The sequence below is a fragment of the Sminthopsis crassicaudata genome, chromosome 3, assembly GCF_048593235.1.
Source record: "Sminthopsis crassicaudata isolate SCR6 chromosome 3, ASM4859323v1, whole genome shotgun sequence".
In the NCBI taxonomy this organism is placed as follows: Eukaryota; Metazoa; Chordata; class Mammalia; order Dasyuromorphia; family Dasyuridae; genus Sminthopsis; species Sminthopsis crassicaudata.
Window position 1 is genome coordinate 86,320,308 of NC_133619.1, and position 22,632 is coordinate 86,342,939.

Sequence of the window (22,632 nt, forward strand, 5' to 3'; positions counted from 1 at the left end):
GATTTAGCATTAAATGATATTTCATTATTGTATTATGACCTTTTTTATTCTCCCTTCTATTTTTTTTCTTTTTTCCTTAATAGTCTTCTTGCTGAGTTTTCTGCATGAGAGCTCATTTTATTCATTATATTTTTCCTGTTGATCTCCTCAGTATCTTATATGTTGTCTAATTATGTACCTTTTGCTTGTTTTCTGGATTGTCTGCCTACTTCCCTCCCCAATGATAGATTTATTCTCATATTTCCTTTGTTATTTTTATCCTCTACTACTGCTGTCTTCTCCTTTTTATCTTTCAGATGAGGTAGAATTAATGAGGTATCTGTATTTTCTTGTCCATTCTCTGACCATAACCCTTTACTTTCTCCTGTTTAAATCAGGCACTCACAATTCACAAGAGCTATAAGAATAGCTCTTATGTAAGGGATTAGACATCTTAAACTGGCTGCCGAATGCATATAACACTAAATTTAAATGAAGGTAGATTTTTAACCTTTCTTTTTTCCTTCATTGTGGTTTATTGTGTTGCTGTTGAGTATAATTGTTCATTCTTTCCAAAAGAGTTGTTATACTAGTGAACAGCTTATAGTAAAGAAATCAAGAATGGAAAGAGTGATCGGACTTACCCAGTAAGAGTTTTGTCAGTCACAGGAGGACAGAATTTGAGTTATTTATAGATCCAGGTCCTGAGCTTCAGGTTAGTGTGGATAGGGTTCTGGCTAAACTTTGAACAGACTGTAGTGGGTTCCACTAAATAATAATGCATAGAGATTTCTTGTCTGATTGTACTAGAGCCAAGGCATCCAACCTTCTTCCTGATACCCATGACTTTCTTAAGGGACTTCAGTCCTGATAGTCATAACGATAAGGAACTCATAGTCATAGAAGTCCAAATACAGATTTTTTTTTCAGTTTACAAAAGCCAAGACCTTTTACCAGCTGCAGGAATCTATTTTGCAAAAGTCCTTCATAAAAAGACTAGAATATAGTTGCCATTTGTAATCTATTAGTTAGCACAACAGAACAATCTATATCTTTAGCCATCACAGTCACAGTTTCATGAGGGCTAAGTGTCCAGGTGCTTAGATAAGAAGCCAACATTTATGAGGTGACTTTTGGGAGCTGAGTACTGCATTAGAAGCACAGGAGGAGACAAAAGCTCTAGGAATAAACACAGTGCTTTCTTCTAGTAGAAAGAAAACCACATGGGGAATTCCTACTCTGTCACTTCTTAGTACTTCATCTCCTTGGGCCCCAGTGTAATAATATTTTGGACTCTTTAACCAATTTATTGGAAAGAACAAATGAGACACTTTCTATTAAATGGATGCTATTAAGGAATTCATATACAAGAGACAACCATAGATTATGTTAAATATATACATATATGTATATATATGTATATATTTTAACATAATCTATGGTTGTCTCATATATATATATATATATATATATATATATATATATATATATATATATATATATATATATATATGTATATATATATCCCCAAAACTGGATATCTTCTTAGGAGTTATTAAGGATAGGAAATGACTAGAGTGAAGTAGGATCAGTCTTTGTCTTTGAGGTTTTTCAGGACAGGTAAGTTTAGAAATAAATTTTGAAGGAAGTGATGGACCTTGATTGTTTCACAAGAGAAGAAAGAACAAAGTCTAATTAATTTTGTAGCTAGAATATTAAGAAATGCATTTAATTGTCTGGAAGAGAATTATGTTAGATTGAAAAGGAACTTTGTGAGATGATTTCCATTGAATCTAAAATCAAATACAATTTTTCTGTTGCCTGTTCTGTGTGTGCATATATATGTGTGTGTGTGTGTATGTGTAATAACTACACTATTTTAGTCATTTCATTTAATGGATAGAATTACTTATTGTAGGCCATTTAGTTAAATTAAATAAACCAAAGGTACTTACGTCTGAATCTTGCCTTACATATTTATTAAATGTGTGACTCTAGAGGAGTCCCTTATTTTCTTTGTACCTCAGTTTCTACATCTTCAAAACAGTGATTAATGGCCAATGAAGATAGCTATTAAGATGTCTTCTAGCTCTAAATATATGATCTAATGAATATTTGTTGAGTATAGTACTAGGAAGATAGAGAAATGACACCATTCATAATCTCAAGAATGTTACAATATATTAAGAGGAATAAGTCAATAACAGGTATAGTGTGTGTACTTTTATTAATTATTTTAACAAAATATGATATTAGGTGAAATATTATAATAGCACACATAATTAAAATTTTGTTGTCTGAATTATGGTATCTTTGGAACATATTTCTTAAATTATATAATTATTCCTTTGGAACTAAGACTGCATGATCTTTATAATGAATGGAGAAATAGCCATTTTTTTCTTCATACTTTTTACCCTAAACACCCAAGGGATATTTAAATGGCAATTAAAGATAGTTGTATCTCTTATAATTACATATAACTTTTGGTGTCTTTGGTGGATTTAGAGAGGAAGGCGGCTTGGTCTCAGTTGAGATCATGAAGGGATGGCAAATATTCAATAGACCATATGTAGTTAGTGGAAGGAATATCCTTTGTTACCAGCACTACCTTAGACTTGCTTAGCAACCGATACCTTTGCCTATTATTAAAGATTTCTAATGGGGGATGTCACCTAATCTCTGGAAATCAGTCTCGGGATTTTCCAATATTATGGTTGGGCTTATAATAAATATATTAACAAGATTTTTGTGAAATTATATAAATTGTGAAATCACTAGGATGAGATATGCCTGAATACCTGAATAGATATAATACAAACCAGAGTTTGTGTCATATCCTATATAAATCCAGTCTCTATCCTATGCATTGCCTAAGCACAAAACAAGTCCTATTGGATTTACAAGAATGAACAGTCACTTATAATTAGTGAAGTTTATGATATTATTGTTTAGTTGTTTTCATTATCCCATTGGGGATTTTCTTAGCAAAGGTATTGGAGGGGTTTGCCATTTCCTTTTCCAGCTCATTTTACAGATGGAAAAACTGAGGCAAACAGGGTTAAATGGCTTGGTCAGAGCCACAGAGATTTGATCTCAGGTCTTCCTGCCTCCAGGCTCAGTGTTCTATATACATTCTACCTTAGTGGAATATTCTTCATCAAAGATGAAGCATTTGATATGAATTTTGAAGAAAGAAAGATTGTTATATAGTGGATAGAAATCTAGCCTAGAAACAAGGAAGAGATGTCTTGCCTCTGATACATACTTAATGTGTGAAACTCTTTTAGTCACTTAATTTCCCAGGTAGCCCAGAAAATGTCAAACTGTAGTAATATAGAGTTTTCCTTCTTGAGAGTTCCAAAAACAAATGAAATCATAGGTCCATTCTTCTACCTATTCTTTGAAGGATAAATGATGAGGAGAGAGGGCATTTTGGGAAAGAACAAAAGTCACTTCACCCTGTTTGTCTCCATTTCCTCATCTGTCAAATGGTCTGGAGAAGGAAATGGCAAACCAATTGAATGTTTTTGCCAAGAAAACCTCAAATGGGATTACTAAGCGTCAGATGGAATTGAAACAATTGAATAATAGAAAAGGCTTGGGGACAGAAAAGCATTGGATGTATTCAAAGAATACCGCAAGAAACTTACATCCCATAGGAATCTATTAATCTGGAAGCCTTCCTATTCTTTGCTTTCAGTGTTAGATGTCCTGGAACATCTCATTCATATCTCATTGTTCATTTGTTTCAGTTGTTTCTGACTTTCTGTTTACCCCATTTGGATTTTTCTTGGCAAAGTGACTTGCTATTTACAGCTTATTTTACAGATGAGAAAATTGAGGCAAACAGGATAAGATAACTTTCCAAGACTCATATAGCTAGGAAATGTCTGAAGCCAGATTTGAACCCAAGAAGATAAATCTTCCTGACTGCAGGGCACTCTTTGCACTATGGTGTCACCTAGTTTCCCTGTAACAAAATAAATGCAACTACAATAAAACAGATAATAATAATAATAATGTGCTTTCTAAATGTGACCCTTAGGGATCCTTGTGTACATTTTAGTACCCCCACATGCTTTTGTTTGACTTTGATACCCCTATTTTATAGACTACAATTAATCTCCAAAATCAAGAAATAGTTGTTTAATATCTAAATTGAATTGATATTCTTGAATATAACTAGAACTTCTATCAAATAGAATATAAACACATAAAAGAAAAATTTCCCAAAGTATTAATATAAATTCTTAGAGGCTCAAGTTAATTCTTCCACACACAGTGTAATATCTTTCACAATTCCATAGGAAAACAAATCTCATATCAAAAATAATCAAAGATATTGGAGTTAAAAAGTCTCACATGTAGCAAATACTGAAAAAGTGGAAAAGATATCCAAGTATTATTTGGAATTGAAGGAACTGGTCTCTGCCCTTTACTTCACTGTATGTGACCAAAGGTTGCACATGTTTACATATGTGAACATAAATACATGTCTATATATGTACATGTGTGTTTATATGCATATATTATTTATATATAATATATTATGTAATATATAAATAGATTATATAACATGTATGATATACAATATTAATATATAGCATATATAATATAGATATATAATATATTTATATATAATATATACATACATACACATACATGTATACACACACACACAGAGACACCAAACTCATCTGTCCTGCATGCCTTTAATGAATTTGGACCTCTGTTTTCTTAATTCTCTGGACCTGTTTTCTCAACTATATAATAATGGGGATTAGGTTAAATGATCTTAATTCTCTTTTCTTGCAATTGTTTCTTGAGAAGTACTTTTTTTTATCTTTGTCTTCTTAGCACCCAGTGTGTATGTTTTTGTATTCTTAGCACCTAGCACACATTTAATGTTTATTTTGTTTTTTAAAAATATAATTCGTTGATTTCTGCCAACTCTGCATTCTGTGTTATTATTCATTAAAATTTAAAATGCTTGTGATCCCCTGTACATATTGTAGTTGTTCATTTTGTTTTTGAAGAGGACCAATGTCATGATGGAAGGATGTCTTGACTTGTATATGAATTGGACTTAAGTAAGGCAGAGCTGTTCAGAGTTATCAGCCTAAGTCTTTCTTCCAGAGGTATCAAAGTCCAAAGGTAAGACAAAAGTCAAACTCACTGAAGGTTCTCACCCACTAGTCTTTCGGGGCAGGTGGAAGGGAGAGAATCTTCTCATGTTTGGGGTAGACATGCCCCTAACTCATTGATGAGTCTGAGCCACGTTGGTTATCTCAGCAGCTGAGATGGTTTTACTGGAGTGTGTTCTCTGCCATGCTTCAGCTTTTTGGAGCCATAGGTGAAAGTTGAATGCACTAAAAATTGATGAGTAACCCTAAAAAAGACTCTTTTAGTCCTCTTACCAGAGTGCTAAACACCCCCTCCATTTCTGTGGCTTCCTATGCTTATAAAGAGGTTGCCATTCTAGATTTGTTATTTATTAACTGTGGCGGTCTTTGGGCATTTAACTTTACCTTCTTGGTCTCCCATTTCATCATTTGTAAAACTGCTCCAATAGTCACATGGATTTATGTTGTGATGTAGATATATCCTCTAATGGTATAAGTTCATCCCTTCCCATCCTATGCTGTTCCTTTTATTGTCTTCTCACAAAATTTGCCAACAGGTCAATATGCTGAGAGCCTTCTTTGCTTTTTTTTTTTTTGTCATCTTTATAATACCACTGGAACTCATGTACTATTTGTTAATTTATTGTTCTCAATACATGGGAGCATCTTCTTTTTCACTTATATGTTTCTTTGACATTATTTGTTACAGAGTTTATAGCCTGCTCAAGCCCACTCAAAAATCACTTTTGAAATTTGGGCAATTCTCAATTTCAATTCTTTCACTATTATAATATTTTATTACATAATATAACAAAATTAGAATAACATTAGTGTTAAAACATAAGAATAAAAAATATTAGAACAATATTAACATTAAAAAGATGGCCATTAGGAATTATACCTAGATCATCATCTTATGCAGTAGTGCATGATAAATTCAAAATGAATATGTAACTTTAGTAATAAAGATCATATCATAATTAGAATAATAATAGCTAGCAATTTTATAATTCATTAAGGTTTGTAAAGCAATTTACATATTATACTATTTGATCCTTATAACAACTGGGGGATGTAAGTGGTTTTTAGCTTCATTTTACAGATAAGGAAACTGAGACACACAAAGGTTAAAGAACTTTCCCGAACTAGACATTGCCTAAGAAAGGATTCAAACTGAGTCTTCCTGAGTCTAAGTCCAGATCCTTCCATATTTGTACCATTTAGGTGACTTCTTTTTCTTAGCTTTGGATAGAAGATATGTTTTTATCCGAACAAGGGATAGAAACAATTAGAAACGATAAAAATAGATAATTTTGATTATAGAATATTGAAAAGCTTATGTACAAACAAAAATGATGGATCTAGGCCTTGGTTGGAAGAGATCTAGGGAAAAAAGGGAAAAATACCCAACTATATATTATTTTTCAGATCAGGATTTAGTACCAAAATATATAGACAACTGAAAAGTATATAAGAACAAAAGCCATTCTACAAACGATAAGTAATCAAAGAATGGGAACAAATAGTCCTCAAATAAGTTCTGGGTGCAATTCATTGGCCATTTGCTATATGTTTCCAAGACATGTCTATTGATGAACTTCAGAGGTTGTCCATTAAAGTGCATGTCCTAGTTACAATAATAGTCATTTTTTTTCTCTTTTAAGGAAAATTTCATTGCTATATTTTGTTTTTAATTAACTAATGTCTTTCTATACTTAACAATATCTTTCCTTACCCCTGTTCCAGAGAGCCATTCTTTGTCACAACAAATTAAAAAAAGGCGGGGGACAGCAGTGCAACTGACCAATATATAAACCAAATTTGATATTATATATTATATTCATTTCTCATATCTTTTACCTTTTCTCCTCCACAATTTCTGCAAAGAATGGAAGGAAATGCATTCTCATATTTCTTCTTTGGTGTCAATTGTTTTATTATTATTCTTTCTCTTCATGTTATTATAGGCAATGTCTGTATATAAATTTCTTGGTTCTGTTTACTTCCCTTGGCATCATTTTAAGTCATCCCATGCTTTTTGGAATTCATAATTTTCCTAAAATTTTAACAGAGCAGTAATATTTCATTATATTCATATAACACAATTTGTTTAGTTATTTCCTAATTGTTGGTCATCTACTTTATTTTTAGTTCTTTGCTGAAGTCCAAAGTATCATTATAAATATTTTGGTATATATGGGACCTTTTTATTTATTAATTTCCTTGAGTTAAATCCCTACTAGTATTTTGAGAACAAAACAGGAATAATTGGAGAAACTACCATCTACAGGGAGTCCTTCCATTTGCATTTTGCCATTGGTAAATACCTTCGATGAGCTTTAACTTTATTTTATATCTCAAATTTTATTAATTGTCAGAAAACCAGAAAATACATTTATTTTTGCTGTTATAGCAAGGAATCACACATAATTTTGACATTCACCAGATTTTTGTGGCTAGAAGAGCCCCTTCAAAATATGCTCTAATAAGATAAATGCTTTTTTAAAAAATAGCTAATTCAGTGCAGTGGTAATATGCACTCTCTACATCTTTCAGTCAATTGTATTTTGGTAAAACTATTATTATTTGTTCTGGAAGACAACCATGACATCAGTGTGGTTTTACCATGACATGCAAGTAAATTGGATTTAAGAGAATCTGTTCAAGGTCACCTGCCTTACTTTCTTTTCCAGGACCATCCAGTATCAAGTTGACTGGAGATGGCCTTGGTTTGCTGTGGAAATAGCACTTGTGTAACTCTCACTGTGCCTTTTAAATATTCCCTTCAAGGATGCTCTTGATGAGTGTATAGGAGATTCTCATAAAATTATATACATATATGGAGTTAGATGATGTTTAGTCATTTAGTTGCATCTGTCTCTTCATGACTCCATATAGAGTTTTCTTGGCCAACTTATTGGCCATTGATTGATTTGCCATTTCCTTCTTCGGGAATACTAGTCACAGGGGATAATAATTGTTTTCTTGGTGAATTTTTTTAGTCAATAAAATATTGTTAGATTCCCCCTCATGTTTTTGGCATTTTCCTTCCCACTAGATACTTTGAGAATCTATTCTTCAATACCCTCAACTTTCTCTGTGTGTAGTTGAGCTGCTTTTCTCTTTGCTACTTCAATACCATCATTAACTTACTATTCAACTGCATCTGATATTATGATTTTAGAATCAGATGGGGAAAGTCTCCTCTTTTTGATGTTGAAGAAAATTTGTTATAAATATCTTTGTTGATCTTTTCCCATCTTTTGTCTATGCATTGCCTTTTCAGCTTCATCCTTTAATTACCCTGGGGTGACTGTACTTAGTTGGCTCTTTCCAAGCTTTATTTAAACTAGTGTAACCTACTACAACTTTTCTCTTTTTATTAGATCATAATATTTATAATCTACCATTCTTCTTGTCTGTAAGATTTATATTTTAAATCTACATTGCCCTTGGCTGCCACATCTTTCCACTTGGCAAGTAAGTTGTGTTTGCTGACTAAGTCATCTTTTTGTTTTCATTTCAACAATTGACAGTTTAAATTCATCTCCTCTTCTCTGGCTCAAAGAATTCCTAGTTACTTAAAGCACAGTCCAGGGGCTCCTCCAACATAAGTTCTTTTATGATTATGTTCTCCTTAGTTTTTAGTGCTTTTTCTCCTCAAAATTATTTTGTATAACTTTATATATATCTTCTTTACATTCAACTGTGAACATGTTATATCCCCCAGGAGAATATAAATTCTTTGAGGTCAGGGGCCATTCTTTCTTTCTTTCTTTATTTTTGCCAAGTACTTGCCACAGATTTTGTATAGAGCAAGCATTTAATTATGAAATTTTGGTATACCTCATGTACTTGACAAATAAGCATATATATGTATATATATATATATATATATATATACATACACACACACACATACACACACACACATACATATATATATATATACACACATATAAACCCTATGCTCTTTGTAATTTTTTTGGGAAAAGTTCTTGGTGTATATGTTAATATAGACACAATTTTTTAAAAAAAGTTAGCTAACTTTTGGACATTGCCTATCAAACTGAAACCTGTTAAAGATCTTAGCTTAAAAAGGTCAAGGTCTCCCACTGCATCCATCTCCAGTAATTCTGCTCTATATGTGGCCACTGGACTGAGAAAGCTCTGGAGGAGAGAATAATGCTGGTAACCTTGCACAGTCCTCCCTCATTTAAATCCAACTCACTTGCACATCATGATATCACTTCCCTGATGTCATGATTGTCTTTGAGTACAAAGGACAAACAACAGCCCCAACTTGAAGCTTACATCAGCTCTTGTTACCTCACTTAAATTCAGCCAAGTAATAAAGAGAAAGTGAATACTTTGACCAATTAGTGCCTTTTGAATACTTATCTGGTTCCAGGTCAGATGCTATCAAAAGTCTGTTTCCTTACCACACAGTTAATGAGCCAGAGTCAGCCACAGAATAATTATACCTGCTCTGAGGAGGAGTGCTGAGCATCTTTCGTTCATGATAACAGCTCTTCCACAAGAATAGTCACCAAATTCTCATGGAATTGAGCTCTCCTTGGTCAGTCCATGCATTAATTACACTGCGATTCATTTCTAGGATATACTCCCTAAACTCTTCCTGTACTTTTTTAGTAAGCCTCTAAATACAATTATGATTAGCTTTGTCCTTATTCTGGTTAATAATTAAAAGTGATGAGACTTTCTTTCATAAGCAGTTTCCCACAGAGAAAAAGTCAACTTCTTTGACAGGTATTTTACTCTGAAGAGACTGGTAGTGAAGAAGACCAGAGCAGAATCTCAGGCTAATCACTGAGAAATGTTTGTTGCAGCCCCTTCCTGAAATCACCAGGGTCCTGACATCAGCCTCCATGAAAAATGGTAACCCACAAGTAACAACATTAAGAGATAGTTAGCTAGATCCTGCTGAGAAGAGTTTAGGGATTAATGGGACAGGGGGAAGGGAGGAAAAGCCTCATAAGAGCAGTCTAATAAAATGGATTTCAGATTGTAGGAAGAGGTGGATGGTATGTTCCCTGCTGAGATGCAGTAATATTTCGATTACATGATTAGATTGGGGATAAAAGAAATCCAAGGGGTTCCCAATGCACAGAAGTCAAGTGAGCTAAATAAAAATATGCTTTAAAATGTATACTGAGTGAAATATATTTTGATTGATTATTTTAGAGTGAAAATGGAGATCAAATGCCTAGGATTTTACCCTGTCTTTGCCTTTATCATTGACTTCCAAGAAAAAAAAAATAAAGGAGGAGATGGAAGTTCTGAAAGGGAATGAATTTGAGGAAGGAAATGAAAATTTAAAACTGGTTTTTCTCCATTCGTTTCATGAAGACTAGAGAAACCATCAATGACTTCCTAACGTTGTTTTTTTCCTACACGTGAAGATTTTTACATGACTATATCTCAGACCATTTTAGGAATATAGTTTAGCCTGGTTACAACCAGGTTTTACCTGGACTATTAGCTAACTTTGTGAACTCAGAGAGATCCCAGACTTTGTCTTCTATAAAATGAAAGAATTGCTATTCTTTCTATCTATCTGTCTGTTTATTCCAGGGGTTCTCAAACTATGGCCCGCGGGCCACATGCGGCCGCTGAGGATGTTTATGGGCCCGCAGGGTTATGGCAAATGGGCTGAGGGGCGGAGACAGAGTGTGAGCTCTTGTTTTCACTATAGTCTGGGCTCTCCAACAGTCTGAGGGAGAGTGAGCCGGCCCCTATTTAAAAAGTTTGAGGACCACTCTATTCTGTCTATCTCTTATACCCAGCAGAATATATTCTTCTTAAGGGTAGGGACATAGATTATTTTTTTTCTTTCTATCTTTACAGTGCCTCACTTAGACACTTAATAAATGTTTAGATTATTGTTGAATTTGATTAGATGATCTCAAAGGTATTATTTGAGTCCTAAGGATCCTGTAATTTTGTGAGTTGTGTGATCATATTTGTGTCAAAAGAATTCCAGTGTTTAGAGGTTTTATTTTTCTTCTTTCTCTCTTTCCCCCAAACCCCTCAGAGGATAGATGATTAAATCTACCAAAAATGGTATTGAATATGATCCAGCAAGACATTTCTGCTTTCTAGTTGAAGCTTGACACACTGCTGCTAAAATAATTTTCCTTAAGTACCGATCCGGCCATGTGATTGTCCTATTCAACCAATTTCAGGGGTTTCCCATTGCCTCTAGGATGAAATATAAGCTCTCTTTTAGCTTTTAAACTCATGGAACCTGGCACTACCCTATCTTTTCAGCCTCATTGAGTATTACTGTGTGTACTTTCCTTCTCTTCTCCTCCCACATCCAACTCTACTATTCAGACAAATCGGCCTCTCCTCCCTCCCCCCATTACATTTGATACTTCATCTCCTACCTCTGTGCTTTTGCTGGCTAACCCCAAAGCCTGGAATGAACTTCCCCACCCACTACCATCTTATTTTTGTTTCAGTCCCTCTCTTCCTTTTTGATGCAGCTTAACCACCATTTTTTGGATAAAGTCTTTCCTCATCCCTTTCAACTCTCTTCCCTCCCAACCATCTTGTATTTAACTACTTTACAATATGTATATTTATTCTTTTTTATATATGTTTTGCATAGATTTTTATATGAAATTGCTGTTGTCTCCACTGTAAGTTCTTTGTGAATAAAGATGGTTTTGATGGAGTTCAGAGATGTAGAAATGCTCAACCTCAAAATATATTGGGATTTTGGGACTCCCCATAGAGTCTCCCTTTGGGACTCTTCAAGGGGAGGAGGGGTTGGATTCCAAAAAGTATATTGGGGTTTCAGGTTGGTGTCATGAGGCATCTTAAAAGAATTTGTAGGCTTAGATCATTTCCAAATCAAGAAGAAATTTTTTTATTTTATTATTATGCCATTAGCTGGTGGACTTAAGTTCTAAAAGGGAGTTTTAGCTATTAACAAGAGATAAGATGAGAACTATGTTCTCTAGTGGACATTTCCATTAACACGGGGGAAGAATGCCATTAATGTAGGCTAAGTCTTTAATTAACTGCTATAACAAGGGATAAGATGCCATAAGACAAAGTTCCAAAAACTTGCTGCCATAAGGATGGCAGGTCCTAATAAATCTGCAGAAAAGTGGGGTACCAGTAGTCTTTTATAGGAGAAAAATAATCTGTAAGGGTTAACATCATAGCTTGACCTTCTGATTGGATGCAGTAACTGTGGGCTCATGATAACTTTGTCAATGAAAGGAATTCAGACAGGCATTACAAGATAATTCTGGCAGTGCTTCTCTTGCTTGCCTTGGGGAACAGCTGTGAGAAGTCAACTAGATAGACCCTATTGCACCAAAGGTCTCTTTAAATTCCTTAAATTCAATAAAAGACTTCTCTTCTCAAGTTACTCCCTTTGGTCCATCTAGATGCTGGGTTGCTATACATATAGTAGGTACATAATAAATGGTTGATTGATTAAATTGATCACACTCAATTTGTCTTTTGATTTCCATGGCGACCAAGGCATTACAAGTAGCTATTTACACGTGTCTCAGCAGAAATAGTTAATTGCTGGACTACGTGTTCCTCCTTCTCCACACTCCCCTTCAATTCTGGTTTTTGCTGTGTGGTCCCTCAGGTAAGTGTGAACAAGTTGGAGAAAATAGTCAGCTCTGTTCTAAAAACTCTGTGTATGTGTGTGCATGCCCCAAACTAATCTTTCTTGCATATATCTCCAGAGAATATTCAGAGCTAAGTTTGTCATATTTTATAACAGTTCTTCATTACATGCTTCTTTTGTGATAACCATTATCATTTTTCTTTCAAAAATGATTCATTACAACATGTATTCAATGTAGTTTGATGTGGTATAAATGAATAATTCTGAAGGTGACAAAATAGGTCATATTCTTCTAGGTGAATAAGCTCTCCTGGTGGATAAATAGATATATTTTCTTAGGCAAATTTACTTCTTTGGGAGAGAGAGGGAACGTCTACTAGGACCTCATGTATTAAGTTTCAGTCACAGGAAGCTTATTCACAGTGACATTATACACACACACACGTACATATGTATATATGTGTATGTATATATGTATTAAACACTATATCTGTCTATTATATTTGGATTCCCTATGGTTACTCATAAAATCTGGGGAAATAGGAATATTTCCCAGTGTAAAAGGCTGGTTTGTTAATTTCTATTATAGAAGAACCAAGTTTATGTTTTTCAGGATGGAGGGTCAAGTCAGACTTCTTTATGGTATAGCTCTGTATCTATGGGTATCTGGTATATCTGGGTATTTTGTGTATGCAGCCAGGGAAAAGTTCTATTTGCCATGATGTGTTGCTTAGTTTTCACAAGGATGAGTCTGAGCTACAAGGTCACTGACAGCTGTACTCTTGAAAACCCCTTCTTGGCTATTTGGTTTTCTCTCAAGCATGCCTACCTCAGGTCACAGTGGTCTCAGGAGAAGGCCAGTTAGTTATGCATAATTAAAATTTGTGGTTGCTATCTTGCAGTTCTTAAGTTGATTCTTCTCTCCTAATTGCTCTTTAATTCTGCTCTTTAGATACAAGCATTCTTCAATTGCATTCTATACCCATGTATTTTTTCAAAATTTGTTTGTTATTTATGAAATAAAAAAGCAAATCTAGCATGAAAAATTTCCTATGCCTTTTAAATATATAATAAAGTTATTTTGAAAGTTGAGGTTTTATTTTAGTGTACAATCTAGTACAATGTACTAAAGATCACCCTACTTGTTTAAAATTATGTAATTCTATTCTTATATAAAATCCTTTTAAAGTCCTTAAATCTTTTTCACATAATATCTATCTGCTCCTCCCACATATTGTACATTTTTAATACCTTAGTATAAGATTTTACATCCTATTAAATTTCATCTGATTAGATTATCATTTTTCTAAGTAATTGAAAACATTTGGAATCTCAATTCTTTCACCCAGATGATTGTGTATTCCAGTTTTGTGTTACTTATAATCATTCTGTTATCAATAAAAGTATTGTACAGAGATGGGCCAATAACACATTTCTAAGTGTTTGTACTATAAACTTACCTTAAGGTTAAATTTAATCCATTAATTAATGTTCTTTGGATCAGTAGTTCAACCGTCTTTTAAAACAATTGTCTATTTGTCCAGGCCACATATATCCATCTTATATATAATGATACAACTTTTTAAACTGTGTTGACCATTAACCCTGTCAAAAAATAGACAAGGTTAATCTTGCATGACTTCCTTTGTGATCACTATTTATATTTCTTAATGCTTATAAACCATCTTTTAAAACATCAGACTCAACAGGCTGACATTTTGAGGACTTTTATTCTGAAGATATCTTGTTTGTACATAGTAGCCTATGTACATTAGATTATGAGCTCCTTCAGGAAAGGACTGTCCCATTTGGAAGAAGGTTGATTAAAACTATTGCCAAAAGTTCAGCCCTTCCCCCCCCTTTTTTGTCCCACATTCTTTTGCCTTCTAATCCTCCTGAAAGAAGTTTGTATTTGATTTCCTCTTGAAGTATTTATTTCATCCCTTAAGGAGTACTCATTCATCCCAATAAAATAGAGACTGTATCCGCTTCTCATTTCCAAGCAGGGAGATCAGCCTGTGATTTGAACACATGTGGTTTTTCCTTGAATGTTCAAGAGACATAAAAATATTTCACTCGTTTCAGTTCACTCAACATTTTCTTCACCCTTTATACTTTCAGAACCTCAAATACTCAATTTTCTGTGAGTTTTTCAGTGACTTTTTTTTTTTAATCAGTAACTCCACTCTTTGCATTATTTGCAGATTTGATGAGCAGGAGTGATTTCAAGTAAGCCATAGATAAAAATGTGGAATGTAAAATGGGCCAGGGAGAGGATCAAATTGCTATTGTATTTCATCAGAGAATTACTTCCACATTGACAATAATTTGGCCAAGTTTGGTCATTCAATCAGGTACAATTCTATCTGCCTGTATTATCAGGTGGTCAATATACCTTTAGGTTTTTCATAAATTATGTCTTACTGAAATTTACACACACTACATACAAATCTACAAATCTAATAATTCTGTCAAGAAAGAAATGATGTTAGTTTAAGATGACTTGTTCTTGTTGAACCCACCCTTATTTTTAATTTTTCTGTTTCTACATGCCCACAAATTGTTTCTTTAATAATATAGTCTAGGAATTTTGCCAGGAATTGATGTTAAGTTCATTACCCTCTAACATAAAGTGTCTATTTTTTTCCTTCTTTATGAAAATTGGGTATTTGCTTTTTTTTTTTTTTTTAGTCCCTTGACACTTCTTCAGTTGGCAAAGTTTAATAATTCTGGCTTCTTTGTCATGTGTTATCATTCAACCTCACTTCCATCTCTTTTCCCTGACTTAAAATTTTCATTTCATTGTTGAGTTTTCTATGCAGTCTCATTCATCTGTTTAGAATCCCAACAGTTCCCCCTTTTTTTTCCTTATCAGTTTCAACTATGTCTGCAGGATTTCCTTCTTGATGAGCAATGAGATTCTTCCTATACTGATTGTGGATTTATTGAAATGATCTCTTCTGAAGTCCAAGGTACACATATAACAATGACCAATTTTCTTTTTGTTAGCTTTCCTTATTTATTTGTTTATTCCATGCTCTAAGGCAGGAATTGTTAATCTGAGGTCTGTTTATTTTTTTAATACTATATTTTGGTAACTTTATTTCTATTTAGTTGGTTTCTTTTATAATCTTATATATGTTACTTTATGTATTTAAAAGGGGTCCTTAGGCCTAACCAGACTACCAAAGGGGTATGTGGTACAAAAAAGTTAAAAACTCCTACTCTTAAGTTTCTGTGGACTAGTGTTGTTATTTCTGATTTAAGTATTTATATTTGAGAAAGTTTTAAAGGCCAACTGCTAAGATACATGCAAATATCATTTTCTTTGTATTATCTCTAAAAAGTTTTCAGAACTTGGTTAGACTACCCTGAATTTAATATGGCTTAACTTCTCCCATCCCCTTGCTATGTTTCTTAGCATCTGCCTTTCATTTGCTTTTCTGTTCTTTGAACTTGTTAAGATTCCTTTTGCCATATGAATCAACTAGGTCCAAACTCTCTTCTATGTTTCTTGGCCTTGCTTATTTTTCAAATATTTAATTCTTTCTCCAATACTTTCCTTTCTTCACCTATGTGTAAATCCTGTGTTTTATCATTAACTACTACTGTCCATTGGTTTACAAATGTGATACAAATAACTTCTTTTAAGATAAAATCTAAATGCTGATTTTAAAAAAGTTTTAGAAAGAACAATGATTTTCCTTCCATGTTCCATTTTTAGCACCAATATCCATATTAGTAATATTGAAGAGCAACTTCCATTGTGGTCCTGATTTTGACATAACACATTGGTATCATTAAAAATCATTGAATTGTACCCTTAAAGTCAAATCATATATGCTATGAAATGATCTGAGTTTTGTATAACCTTATGACAATGCCCAATTTTCTGATAATTTGTTGGGGGAAAATGTTTTGTATCATGGTTCGTTGCTTTCCTGATTGCCATTTTTATAACCTTTTAATACCATAACCTACCTGAAAAGTTCCTCATATGACCTCTGTCATTCCTACTAGATTGACACATATATTATTGTATTTTAAGTAGCACATAGTCTGTCAAATGCAGCATTAGCCTTGGAGATTTGCAGTCCATCTTGTCACTTTGAGGGGGGGAAATTGGTTAAATGACAGGAGAAATATTGTGCTTCATGAACAGAATGGTTTTTGTATTTTGTTGGCTATTCTGGTCATCCATATTCCTGTCACTAATCTTATTAGGTCAAGGGCTGAAGGCATTTTACACAGATGTCGCATGTATTTGGGTGAGAGTAGTGTACATTTTAGCATCTGAACAGTAGTCTAATATTTTTGTTTTAATTCAAGAAAAAAATTAATGATGTTCAATCTCACAAAAACGTTTAATTTAAGATCCTGAAGTTTGACTTTTTTTCCTTCATCATTACTTTCCAAAATCTTACCTGAAACTACCCAAGGCTGATGTTAAAAATTAAGTTTGTCTTGTGGGACTCATTTATTTGGATGTTGTCCTTCTGCTTTTTCCAAGATCAGCAAAATCTAAGGTGAACAATATATAAAGATTCTGAAACTTTCCGAGATATTTTTATAAGCCAAGTAATTGACATAGTAGAAGAAAAATTAATCAGGCACATGTTAAGTGAGAGCCAAGGAAGGAAGCATCTGCAGCACTAGGTGGCTGTCTGCACACCATTCTTCCAGTGTGATTTTGCCAGCTTACATCTGGAGTGGTTCATCAGCACTGAACAGATGTTAGTGTGAAATAGGTCATCGTAGCAGCAGGGCATTAGAACACTGAAATTTCTTTATTCTTGCAGCTACAGCTCTTCCATTCTATTCACACCAATTATGAACATATTAAGCCCACCTCTGAAATCAGAACACACATGTGATGGCTAGACTTGGGAGCACATAGAAATAGAAACCTAATCAGCTCTGAGGATTTACCAAGGAGCTTTTCCCATAATATAAGAGAAATAATCTTCCTCGTTCCCAGAGAGTAGGCTGGTTGTTTATTTTATTTGTGGCTAGGGTGGGGGAGGGTGGGAGAATCGGAAGGGTTGTTGAATAGACACTTCTGAGTGCCTTCCTGGTGGCAGATGCCCAGAAAGAGAGAGATGCTAATTCTCAGGAGTTCCATCAGTCATTGGAAAGGAGAGGTCACATAGATAAGAAAAATGAACAGCACATAGTATGTGAAGCAGTGACATTCAATGAGTCCTTGTCACCAGCAGCCATTAGCATGCAAGCCTGCTGTTAGGTTTCTGTACTTTATGCGTTTCCCTTGACCAGGCAGGGAGCCTTCAGAGCTCTTGTAGCAGTTAATATCATACAAGTTATTGTTTCTTTCTGGAATATCTTATATTTTTAGTACCATTGAGATGCTTCTCTGTCCCCATGTGCCTCTAAAATTTTAAAGAGAATCAAAGAATGCATAATTTATATCTGTCTCAGAGGTAATTGAGTGACTCAATGATATCTATGAGGGGATTTTTTAAAATTTCGTGTCTTATGTAAGAGGAAATTTTTTTTTAATGTGAAAGCTGTAAGGACTAGCCTTAGGGACAAAACCAGCTAATGAGTATGGATTCCTCAGTGACTGTAGTAGAGAGCAGATACACAAGTTACCCTTGTGTATCTAGGCTGCCATTATGAGCCACAGAACAACTGATTCACTGAGTATAACACAACTTACCTTTGGACCTGGGAGAGTGTACACTGGAAACCTTTGCATTCTTAAAATTATTCAGAGATGCTATATGGGGAATGTTTCTTGTGGAAGAATTTGTAGCTGAGAGAAGATTTCTTTTTTCAATAGCAAAAATGTTATCTCTTTTTAGTCCCTTGTTTTTTAGGGGGGAGTCTTCATTGACCTCAAAGTAGGGGAATACCCAGAATTTCAGCTTTTTGATGCATGGAAATGTTGGCAAGGGCAGGAAAACAAAAACACATTCTGGTGTCTTTCAGGCCAGTAAAATGTATTCATGTCTTCAGTCATCCACACTAGTGGTGACAACATTTATTTGTAAGTAGATTTTAGTACTTGTTTTTTTTTTTCCCCCTGAAAGAGTAATAAACAGTTGGGCCTGCTCATCCCTTATTTAGCTCTTCATGTTCAAAAAATAAAATAAAATCTTTGGGGGGCATATTGAAAACCAGGGAGCCAATGAAACCTAGAGGAAGCTTTTTTTTCCCCCAGGGGAATTTACATGTGACTCTATGCTTAAGAGGCAGTGTGATTTAATGGATTTACCAGAAATTTAGACCTAGATTCAAGTCCTGCTCTGTTCTGGTTCTAACTTAACCTTGTGGTGACCTGGACAATTATCTAATATTGTAAGTTGCCGGGAAGATGCCAAATAGAATTTCTTAATCTGGAAGTTAATTCAGCTCTGAATCCTCTGATGCCAAGTTAGTGATGTCATGGTGATAGAATCAATGTTAACACTGAATAGATTAGGCAAGGGCAGGAGCTCTGATTCTAAGGGACCCAAGACCACCCAAACATGGAATTAGGGGATAACTGAGTAAAAGTGTTACTGAGAATAGAAAGAAATATAAAGATAAGGTACATTGTAGATATTGTTTAAAAATGTTACTGTTATTTCATTTTTATATCACTTTTAATTCTTTTTTTCTATCTTCCTCTCAGGGAACCATCTCTTATAGTTATAAAGAATAAAAAGAGGAAAAAGAAATTCCTCAAAATTAATTAAGTTATTGAAAAAAATTCCACATCCACAATCTCGTACATCTATAAAGAAGTAATATGAGATATCTTTTCCTATGTTCTTTAAAGCCAAGCTTGGTCATTTTAATTTGTCAGCATTCAATTTTTCATTGTTTTGTTGTTTAGCATGTTTTCTCATTTTACACTTTATGCTCTTTCTGGTTTTTGTAGCTTCAATTTGCATCTATTTATACAAATCTTCCCATGCTTCTCTGTATTCATAATATTCATCATTTCTCATAGCACAAAATTACTTCATTATATTCAGGTATCACCATTTGTTCAACTATTTCCCAGTTGCTATGTACCGGTTTTATTTCTAACTCTTTAATACTACAAAACAAATGTTATTAAAAATATTCTTTTTTTCATTGATCTCCTTCAGAATATGCCTAAATCTGAGACATTTTAGTAACTTTTTTTGCATAATTTTAAATTGCTTTCCAGAATCATTGGACCAATTCATGCTCTCAATGCAAAGTTTTCCACAACTTTCATATTAGTCCTTTTTTATTTACTCTATTGGGGCAGCTAGGCAGTACAGTGGATAGAGCAATGGGCCTGGAGTCAAGAAGACTCATCTTTTTGAGTTTAGATCAGATATTTGCTAGCTGGATAAATTACTTGATTCTGTTTGCCTCAGTTTCCTTATGTGTAAAGTGAGCTAAGAATGGGAATAGCAGAGCCTCTTATATCAGGTCATGAAGAATTATATACCACTGAAACAACTGAACAACAACAGTTTATTGTATTATAAATATCCTTAGTATATTTCCACTGGATTGATGATAGCTCAAATTTATATTTAAATTTTAAGTTTGCAATGTGCTTTTTATAACTGTTATTCTCATTTTATCTTCAACAACTCTGAAAAGTAGCTGGCTTTTTATCCCTGTTTTATGATGAGAAAACTGAGGCAGGTAGCTGTTAAATGACCTGCCTGCCCAGAATCCCATAGTAAGTGTCTCAGATCAGATTTAAATTCAGTTCTTTCTGACTAATGGTCTAGTGCTGTATCCACTGTCACTAACTGCCTACAAAGTCTAGAAGTCTATAAGATTCTTCAAAGTGAAATTTATGGTACTGAGAATGATACATGTATAAGTTCAAAGAAATCGCTACTCTTTGTATAGCGGTATATTTATTTTTCTTTCCATTTGCTACAGGAATGGCCAGGACAATCTGTGATCTCCTTTTTGAAGCATACTGACGTAGCTACTCGGGACTACTCTTTACTGGTCGAAGTCCAAGAGTTGAAGTCAAACTACTGGGTGTTTTTGAAGGTACGCCATTGTACAAGGTCTATGAGCTGCAGTGACAATAACCAAAGCAGACCGTTAGGCTGTAGGGAAAGGAAGCCGTTGATTTTTAAGTCATTTGGTGAGGGTCACAGCTCTGGGCTCATTCTAGAGACCACCTACAGCTAGCACTTTAAATACTGGGGAATATTGAACTACTTAGCTGTTGTTTAAAGATTTTGCCATTTTATTACAGTTGCACAGATCTATTTGTCCTTGAGGATGGGGGAGTTTGGGGAAGGGGAAGGAAAGAGAAGGATGCTGGAGAAAAGAAAGAGAGACAGAGACATACAGAGACAGAGATGGAGAAAAAAATCACTGTAATAGATTCATTTCAATATGTTGTTATTCTCGGATAATATATCCCATGCTTTTGTTTATGTGTATGTGAGTGTTCTTAGATGGCAGTGATATTGGTGATGGCAGATACTGGTGGTATACATATTATTGAGCTGCCTAAGACATTAAACATATATTCAGCTGCCAGAATCACAACATATCAGCACAGGAGGAGATTCAGTGACCATCTTGTTGAAATCATGTACAGAAGAAATTTCCACTATAACATATTCCATGAGTGGTCATCCAGCTTCTGCTTGAAGATCTCCAAAGAGGTTTTGAGTTGGTAGCCCCTTTCATTTTTGCACATTTTTGTTTGGAAATTTTACCTGTATCAACCTTAAATTTGCCCCATTGAAAATTCCTCCCAATGTTTTTGGTCCTGACCTCTGGGATCAAACACAGTCTAATTTCTCCTCCATTTACTAGCCCATCATATATTTGAAGATAATTATCATATCTCCTTGGGTTCTTCCTTGTGCCAAGCTAAATATGCCTGATTTCTTCAACCAATTATCATATGTCTTTCATCATCCTTACTGACCTTTTCTGAACACTCTCAAGCCTGAAAATGTCTTTCTTAATCCATTGTGCATGAAACAAACAAACAAACAAACAAACAAAAAACTCCAGATGAGGTCTTATAAAGGCAGGGTACATTGGCACTACCCTCATTCCTATATTCTGTGCCCCATTTATTGCAGCCCAAATTAGCATTAAATTTTCTGGCTTCCACATCACAGCACTAACTAATATTAAGTTTTTAGTCCGCCAAAATTCCCATATCTTTGATGAAACAACTACTGTCTGTCCATGACTGTATCATCTAGTTGTGAGGTTGATTGATCCATAACACATTTACCTTTTTAGAATTCAGGCCAGTATTCTAGCTTATCCATATTCTTTAGGATTCTAACTGTGCCATTGCACTGTTAGCTATTACTTCTAGCTTTGTGTCATCTGCAGGTTTGATAAGCGTGTCATTAATGCTTTTATCTGAGTCACTGCTGATTATGAACTAAGTATAGTGATAATTTTGTCATTAACAAGGAAGGATTCTTGACTCATTCTTTCTTCAATCAGACAAATTTATGAATTGATTACTGGGTCCCTGTAGGAGGATAGTATATATACATATATACATATGTCTACATGCATCTATATATGTGTGCACATGTGTGTATACTTATATAACACACACACACACACACACAAATAGCCACAGAGTAATTTTGAAGGGAAGATACTAGAAGTGGAGGCATTAAGATAATGTTTTTTTGCAGAAGATTGTACTTGCTTGTGGTGAAGTTTGAAGAAAACTAAACATTAAGGGATAAGGAGGTGAGCAGATGTAATATACTCATACTGCAGAGATGGGGCTGGTGCCAAAACTTGCATGTGAGGACCAAATAGTAGAGCTAGTAAGGACATCAGTTTGGGTAGACCGTGGTATACATGTAATAAAGCTCAAAATTAGTTTAGGGATATATTGAAAAATACTTTATATGCTAAACAAAGGAATTGTCACATTAGAAGTTGTTGAATCCTAATTGCTTTGTG

General features: G+C 34.3%; 1 protein-coding gene across 1 annotated transcript in view; it reads left to right on the forward strand.

The window, feature by feature from the left end:
• The window catches only part of LOC141561889 (uncharacterized), a 242,897-nt gene extending 222,179 nt beyond the window's left edge, over positions 1-20,718 (forward strand). The window contains exon 6 of the mRNA XM_074301972.1: positions 20,602-20,718. The gene's annotated coding sequence lies outside the window, so the exon portion shown is untranslated. The remainder of the gene's footprint in view (positions 1-20,601) is intronic.
• Positions 20,719-22,632: the final 1,914 nt, after the last annotated feature.